General features: G+C 35.4%; 1 non-coding gene across 1 annotated transcript; it reads left to right on the forward strand.

Annotated features, from left to right (window-relative positions):
* The first annotated feature begins 2,250 nt into the window (after positions 1 to 2,250).
* LOC116133965 lies at positions 2,251 to 2,357 on the forward strand. The gene has a single exon (XR_004128629.1). It is a non-coding gene; the product is annotated as a small nucleolar RNA R71 (small nucleolar RNA).
* Positions 2,358 to 8,229: the final 5,872 nt, after the last annotated feature.

Genomic DNA, 8,229 nt, shown 5'->3' on the forward strand with positions numbered 1-8,229 from the left:
GCACCGAGCTCACCCATGGACTATCTGAAATAGGATAGATTATGCATGCATCTAAAAGTTTCACCACTTCCTTTCTCAGCACTTCCTTCATAGAAGGATTCAATCTCCGTTGTGGTTGCACCCTAGGTTTGACATCATCTTCCATGAGTATCTTGTGCATACAAAAAGATGGAGAGATACCCAAAATGGTCCATCCAATTGTTGATTTGTGCTCCCTTAACACCCGAATCAACCGCTCTTCCTCTAATTTACTCAGCTCTGCGTTGATGATCACCAGAAAGGTTTCTAATTCACCAAGATACACATATTTGAGGTGAGAAGGTAAAGGCTTCAGTTCAAGCTTTGAAGGTTCTTCCGTTCTTTCTTTTTCCTTCTCTTTTTCAATGTCAAATTCTTCAAATTCTGGATCTTGACTTGCGGTAATCGGCTGAAGTGCTTTCAAAAGTCTAGCACACTCATTCTTTGCCGGTTCATCTACTCTATTGTTTTTGATTGGGCAATGCAAGCTTCTAAAGGTAGTTGAGGGGTGTTCTCTTCAATTGCGTCTACTACTAGCCTGTCCACCAAGTCTACACTAAAGCAAGAATCAGACTCTGATGGAAATTTCATGGCCTCAAAAACATTGAATGTCATCGTTTCATCTTGAACCCTTAACAACAATTTTCCTTCTTGCACATCAATTAGGGCTCTTCCAGTGGCAAGAAATGGTCGCCCCAAAATGAGAGGCATTTCCTTGTCCTCTTCCATATCCAACACGACAAAGTCTACAGGAAAGATGACTTTGTCCAACTTGACCAATACATCTTCCATGCCCCTCAGATGCTTGATGGATCTATCTGCAAGCTACAAAGAAATGGTCGTTGGCTTCACTTCGCTAATCCCTAGTCTCCTGAAAACAGAAAAAAGCATTAGATTTATGCTTGCACCTATATCACATAAAACTCTATCAAAAGTACTATCTCCTATAACACAAGGGATAGTGAAACTCCCTGGATCCTTGAGTTTCGGTGACAACTTCTTTTGTAGAATGACACTACACTCCTCCGTTAGCATCACTATTTCCTCCTCTTCCAACTTCCTTTTGTTTGATAGAATATCCTTAAGGAATTTTGCGTAGCTTGGCATCTATTGCAAAGCATCTGCAAAAGGAATGTTAATATGCAGTTTTTTAAATATCTCAAAGAATTTTGTAAACTGCTTATCCTGATTTTTCTTTTTAAGCCTCTGAGGAAAAGGCACAGGAAGGATGTGATGTGCCAACTCTGGTGGTATCTCGGGAAGTGGCAATTTTTCTTTCTTTTGCCTTTGCCTCTCTTCCCTCTTTGGTTCATCTTCCGAGGACTGGTTGGTTTCTGTTCAACAATGATCTCTTCGTCAACTTCTTCATCAGAATCTTCCTTTTCTTTCGGTGGGCTCTCTTCTTTCCCTATTTGCTCCACCTCTTCCAAGACTGTTCCACTCCATAGCGTTATTGCATTCACTTTTTCACGTGGATTTGTCACTGTATTGCTTGGCAGGGAACCTTGTGGTCGCTCATTCAATTTTTCTGCTATTTGCCCCACTTGTACCTCCAAGTTTCGAATGGATGCCTCTTGGTTTCTGAAAGTTTCCCTCGTCTCACTCATGAAATATGTGGTCTCTTGCATGAATTTCGCGAACATATCCTCTAATTTTGACAATCTCTGCTCCCCTGGTTGATTATTCACCCCCACTTGATTATTTGGCACTGTTCTTTGGTTCCATTGGTTATGTTACTGATTTTGCTGATTCTAATTGCCCCAAGACAAGTTTGGATGATTTCTCCAACCAGGATTGTACGTGTTGGAATAAGGATGGTTCTGTTGTCTTTGATTCCCTACCAAGTAGTTAACCTGTTTCGATGATGATGAAGCTGAAGCGAAGGTGTTCCCCACTTGACATTCATTGCTCACATGATTACCTGCACAAAAATCACAAGCCAGTTGAGGTGCTTCAATAGAATTCACTTGCATACCTCCCAATTGCTTCTGAAGTGCTGTAAGTTGGGCTGAAATGGCCGTGTAAGCATCAACTTCATGAAGACCCATAGACTTCTTCGACTGCATTCTCTCGTTGGGTCTTTGATAGTTGTTACTTGCCAGGACTTCAAGCAACTCATAAGCTTCTTCATGTGTCTTATTTTGCAATGCTCCTCCAGATGCCGCATCCACCATCGTTTGCACATTAACCATCAACCCATAATAGAATGTTAGGACTTGCATCCAAACTGGCAAACCATGGTGCGGACACTTTCTTAGTAGTTCCTTGTATCTTTCCCAAGCTTCATAAAGAAACCCAGTCTCATCCTATAGAAACGATGTGATATCATTTCTCATCTTTACAAATTTTGCTGGAGGGAAGTATTTAGTAAGGAATTTATGTGCCAATTCATTCCAGGTTGTGATTGTTCTTGGTGGTAATGCCATTAACCATCCGTTTCCTTTATCCCTTAATGAAAAAAGAAACAATCTTAATCTAATGGCATCATCTGACACTCCATTTGATTTGAAGGTATCGCAAATCTCCAAGAAATTTGCAATATGTGAATTTGGATCTTCCTTCAGATCTCCCTTAAACTGAACCGAATGTTGGATCATCTAGATGATTGCCAGCTTTATTTCGAAAGTATTGGCTTGCACTAGTGGCCTAGTTATACTTGGACCACTGCCATCAACCGTGGGTACTAAAAATTCCCTCAATGTTCTATTCTCTGCCATCTCAATGACTCTAGCCTCTCGTTCTCTTCTTTCTCTGTTAAGTCTCCTTGCGGTTCTTTCAATCTCTAGATCAATAGGAACCACTGGATGACGTCTAGCTTTTCACATAAACTACACAGAAAGAAAGAAAGTGGGAGATCAAAAGCTAACAAAGAAAAACAGCAAAATTAAACCAGAAAAATAATTAAAACTAAAATTAACTCCAATCTAGCTAACACAAGAAAAGTTCAATGTTAACACAAAAATCAATCTCTGGCAACGACGCCAAAAACTTGTTGCATTGTAATTACAACATGCAATGTATAGCAACTGTATTAGTCACAAAAAGTAATAAAGTGATAAGTAAAGTATCGTTCCCACGAGGATTGTTTGTTAAGCACTAATTTTCCTAGTTGTTTGTCAAGTTGGAGAAAACGAAAAATGTTGGATTTGCGGGAGAATTTTAAGCTAAAGTGAAAAAAAAAATTTACTACTAACTTAAAGGCTAATTAATGACAGTAAAATTAATTCAAAAGAAAATATCAATTAAGGCAAACGGTTAGGGTTTTGACTTCATTAGGAATTTATGAAATAATCTACGAATTATGCTACTTCTACACTCACATGCACAGATTATAAATCTGACTCCCTCATGTGTAAAACATACCTTCTTAGGCTATGTTTTCCTACTTTTCCCTATTAAGCTTCCGCACCCAACAAATTGAAGATTAATAGTTCCAAGTTTGTTAAGCTAATGGAATCCTAAATTGATTTCATTGATTCTCAAACCTATCTCTAGCGTTCAATACAACAATGGCGATTACCCTAAGAAGCTCATTCATGATTCATTTCTCAATCTCATCATGTTCAACAAATAAATTCAATAAAAACAAGAGTAATCATACAATCCACCCAATAGAATGTAAAAGCAACAATAATCTATTGATTAAACATAAAAATCCTAATTACATCAAAACCCTAACCCAAAGTGAGTTAACTCATACTGAAATTAACACAATTAGAAATAAAAACAGTAAACAAAGCATTCAACATGTTGGAATAAAGAAAAGAGAACAAAAATCTTCCCTCTTGGATGAATCCAAAGAGTTTAATCTCCAATCTTCTCTTCTTTTTCCCAAAAAATGTCGAACCCCCTTCTAAAAATGGCTAAGTTTTTCTTATATAGTCGGTCCCAGAAAACCTAAAATTCGCCTAAAACAAAACTGTGTTTTAATAAAAACTAGAATTTGCAAACTTCGTTGCAGCGAAGAATATTCTTCGCTGTGGCAACGAGTTCCTGAGAGTGCATCGCCGCGGCAAAGAAAGAACTTCGCCGTGGCGAACTGTTTTGAACAATTCTTGAAGTTACGAAATTGCCCTCCGCTTGCTTCCTTGTTTGACTCTTCAATCTTTGGTGCTCTCTAATAGGAACAAGCTTCATGGTGCTTCAAATCTGCGTCAGAACTTTCCCGAATCTTGAGATTTGCTTGCTTCTGGGTCCAGAAACTCAATTCCGCTCTTTATTTGCTCAAAATGCACGTTTTGGCCTGAAACATAAAACATATGAAATTAAGTTGTAATTCAGGCAAAAACGACATAAGAAGTATCCAAAATTTGGCCAAAAAGCCTGGATAAAACAGTATAATCCTAAGATTATCAACTATACACATCATTTCCATAAGAATTTGGATGACTATACACATTATTTCCTCTATGTCATGAAACTGGCACTAGAATAGTTAGCAGATCCAAAATTCCTCATACTAAAATCACCTCTCTTCAAATTGGGCTGAGAAACACCTACTGATTTTACCAAAAAGGATTGTTCATGCATTCCTCCATAAGCTGCATTATTTCTTTCAATTCTCATTTCTAACTTGGGCAAATAAAATTTAACTTCCTGAATAGTCAAATCATTTCTGATGACAGATTTGCCACTATTGCATCATACTCGGGACCAAGTCCATCAAGTATGTAAGTAATCAGATTCTCTGTTGAGGTATGAACTCCACTAGAATAAAGAGAATCTGAGAAACCGTTCATTTTAAGGACATACTCATTAATGGATAAAGAGTCTTTCGTAGTGGATTGAAGCATGTTTCTCAGATGCATGGTTCTAGCCTAGATTCTGTAACAAAGTGATGCTCAAGTGTATTCCATATTTTGAAAGAACATTGGCATTTCACAACATGTCCAAACATCGACTCTGAGATTGACGCAAATAACCAACTGACCAAAAATTGGTCCATTCTTTTCCACAGAACATAAGCATGATTCAACTTTCTGCTATTAGTATCAGATTTATCAGAACATTCCTCAATAAATTGAGGCGGACATGGTTTCTCACCAGTTATAAAGCCATCCAAGTCAAAAAGACCAATGCTGTAAGCACTTGCGATTTCTAGTAATTGTAATTCTTTTCAAACAATTTCACAGAAATCACAGGCAATGAATTTGGGAAATTGAAATTCGAAGTGAAATTTGCAGAATTCATACCAGAATTCCATGAAAGATTCATGGAATTTAGACCTTTTTCGGTCGATGTCATCAGATTATGTGTTGAGTTCTTCTAATTTTTCACTCCTTTTGAAATTTTGATTTTCGGCTTCCATTGATTCATCTCTTCCACCTTTATTTGCTGGAGTATCAAGATTTGGAGAGTTAATCATGGCGACGTGAGTCTTGAAGCTCTGATACCATGTAAATTTTCTTCAACTGCAAAGGCCCTAACAGGATCGCTAAAAATAGAGAACAGAGAAATTAAAAGAATACCCCACTCTAGTATTCAATAAATATAAAATGATTTTACAAAATTATTTATACTACACTTTTGCCATCTGAGTTGGCAATCCCTGTCAAAACAAATCTAATCCATCAATTGTTTTAGAAACAAACACAAATACATATAATCTTGACCGTTAAATCATCATCTTCTTCTTCAATAGAAAGAGAGAGAAACTCTAAGTCTGCTTCAGTTCTCAATTTGTAGAGAATAGGAAGATTGTAGAGATTATTTTTGCTAAAACACCAAAACGCTGCCGTTTCTTCTTATGAGAACTAACAGACTTAGAACTTGGAACACCGTTAATTCATTTTCTTCTTCTTTCTTTCCTTTTTTTTGACACTGAAAGCTGCTGTTATCTTTAACATCCTTCCTCAAGCAAAGCATAGAGAAGAATGAATCTTGCTGCAGCTTGAAAGAAAAAATCCCCCCTGAAGTAAGACTCCAAGATTCTTCTGTTACGAATACTAGGGACTCATGTTAGATTTTTATAGCTAGAAACCCATCCGAGTAGGTCAGGTAGGTTTATTGTATCGTGTTTTGTTGGGAAAAACTTGCAAACCGTTTTGAGTTCAATCTCATTAGTTCATTGTCTTATCATTATGGATTAGAAAAATGTCAAATGTAGTTGTTGGTTTAGATGAATTTGATAACCATATTTAAGGAAAATAGAATTTTAAATCAGCGTACAAACAAACTTTTTAATTTGCCGTTTGTGTTATGAGCAACCATGTAAGTTAAACTTATATTTCCCTGTCAGGTTAATGAAAATTACAATATTTTCCTTTGACGTTCATGATTCTTCGCTCTCTAGATTGGCATATTTATAATCTCTTTTCAACTAACCTGATGAATCTATATATATAATATATATATTATATATATATATATATATATATATATATTATATATATACTATATATAAAGTCTAGATCTACAGCTTGTTTGATCACAACTCAATAAATGCTTGTACAAAAGAAAAAAAAATCAATTTTTCTTAATTTATTTTGTAGCTGAATTAATTATTGATATGTGAACAATATTCTACTTCTTTTAATCCACTATTTTATATTAGAAAGAAAAGAAAAGAAAATCTTCTTTTTTAGTTAAAAACTGTTACAAAAGTAGTTCTTAAACTATGGTGGGAGGATAGTTTTGTTCTATATCTTTTCTTGATTGTCTAGAGTAGTAGAGTCCATCGTTTACCCATGTTCATGATGGATAGTTCTTCAAAGAAAATATGACCATTGACTAACACTTAACGAGAGAAAGAAAGTAATAATTAAGGATTAGTTGAGTGAGTAGGGATCACATGGAAGTCCTTGGGCAATGTGGGCTTGGGAAGGTTAGGCAAATGAGGCAACTGTATAGGTCAAAAATCGTATTGGATCTAACGAGGTCCAATAGCATCATAACTATGTGACGACTCAGGGTTGGCTCAATCACGATTGAGCCCACGCTTAGAATACCTTGGGAATTGCCTGCTTTATGAGTTGGGTCATCCTTCGAGTTAAGCTGAATTAGGTCCGGTCCATTCACCCACAGTAGTCCATAACAAGAATCAGAATCCTAATCAAATTACTCTTCTAACAGGATCCCAAATGTCACACAAAGAGGAAAGCCTGGATCTATAAAGGTAGAAAATCTAATCTCCTTTCAAAAGGAGAACTCACCTACTAAGTAGGACTCAAAGTCCTATTAGGATTTGGACCCCTTGGATTCATTGTATAAGCAGGTGCTAACCCTCTCATTAGGCATGCAGAAATCACCCATAAGCTTCAGTATTCTTGCTTCAAAACTCTTTGCATACTCTGACGACCCCGGTTACAAGAATTTATGTTTCTCACAACAAAATAATTTGTCTATATAAATATCAAAATTGTGACCATTTCGCTAATGTGAGGAATTGTATTAGTCACCAGGTTGGTCGCATTAAACTTGTACTCTTAAATGTATGGTGACGAAAGAGCGTTTGGTCACCATAGTCTAATTATTTATTGTGACAATAATAATTTGTCACTTTAAACTAGTTTATTGTGATAAATTATTTATAACAATAGAAGATAATTTTTATCATTACAAGTGATATTTTGTCACAATTGATTTCCATTAAAGACCAAATGATAAGCTTTATGGTGAGAAAATAATATATTATGAGAAAATTGATTTTGTCAAAACTGTGAATAGTGACTAAATTATTTGCTCATAATTTTAATAGTGATAGAAATTTATTTGTCATTGACTTTATTGTGACAACATTTATTTTGTCACATGTTTGTTTATATGACAATATTATTTGTCAAAAATAGTATAGTGGTGGAAATAATTTTGTAAAAAATTTAATAACATGATATAATTTTTTATACAAATATTTTTACATAACAAATTTTTTATTGTCAAAATAAAACAGGTGTGCAAATATTTTTGTTACCTAAATAATGTGTAATACCCACATTCAGAAATATGGTAGGGATTATTTTATAGTCATAATGAATATATGTAATAGCCACTACTCATAATGAAAAACATATAAAATAATATAAAGAAATTGGGCCCAAATAACTTGGTTCCTTTGGGGAATCCCCCTTAGTTTGTGTCATTCTTTTATTCTTATAAAATTTGCAGGTGTATATCATTTGGCTATTGAATAGTGATTGAAATTTGAATGTTGTTGAATTTAGATCTACATACTATGATGTTGACTTGAGTTGATTGGTTATGTAAATCTACCAT

The sequence above is a fragment of the Pistacia vera genome, unplaced genomic scaffold (genome assembly GCF_008641045.1).
Source record: "Pistacia vera cultivar Batoury unplaced genomic scaffold, PisVer_v2 Contig277, whole genome shotgun sequence".
Lineage (NCBI taxonomy): Eukaryota > Viridiplantae > Streptophyta > Magnoliopsida > Sapindales > Anacardiaceae > Pistacia > Pistacia vera.